The following is a 461-nucleotide window of genomic DNA, read 5'->3' as shown; positions in this document are numbered from 1 at the left end:
GGACTTCAAACCAAAAAAAAGTAATTTTCTGTTTCGTTTTATTCTTGGATCGGGCTTTAAAGGGCTAAAGCAACGCTGTTTATATTTTAGCCACTAGGGGCGCTAGATCCATAACTATCAGAAGCTGATAAAAGACAACTTTGGACTAGCAGATCAAGAAGTCATGGAGTTACTTGTAAATTCAAGGCCATATCCCCCCCCCCCCTTTAGATTAAATTCAATTCAGTTTATTTCTATAGCGCCAATTCACAACACGTCATCTCAAGTTACTTTACAGTTCAACCAGATCATACAGTCAAATTATAAGACTGTATGATCATAATTTAGAATCTTATGTCAGAGAACCAATAATATGTCTGATCAAGTAGGGGTTTTATTATTAACAACTTTTAGTTAGCTTTTTAATCAATTAGTTTTCTGCCCTCACAGCGGAGTTAAGAGAGGAGAACTCTCCAAATTCA

General features: G+C 35.8%; 1 protein-coding gene across 1 annotated transcript in view; it reads right to left on the bottom strand.

Moving 5' to 3' along the window:
- The window catches only part of fer1l6 (fer-1-like family member 6), a 48998-nt gene that overhangs the window by 21115 nt on the left and 27422 nt on the right, over positions 1-461 (bottom strand). The window lies entirely within an intron of this gene.

Source organism: Cyprinodon variegatus, unplaced genomic scaffold (genome assembly GCF_000732505.1).
Source record: "Cyprinodon variegatus isolate N-32 unplaced genomic scaffold, C_variegatus-1.0 Scaffold1092, whole genome shotgun sequence".
NCBI classification, from domain to species: Eukaryota; Metazoa; Chordata; class Actinopteri; order Cyprinodontiformes; family Cyprinodontidae; genus Cyprinodon; species Cyprinodon variegatus.
Note: the sequence above shows the minus strand (reverse complement) of the source record. Positions and strands in the feature narration are given on the sequence as shown.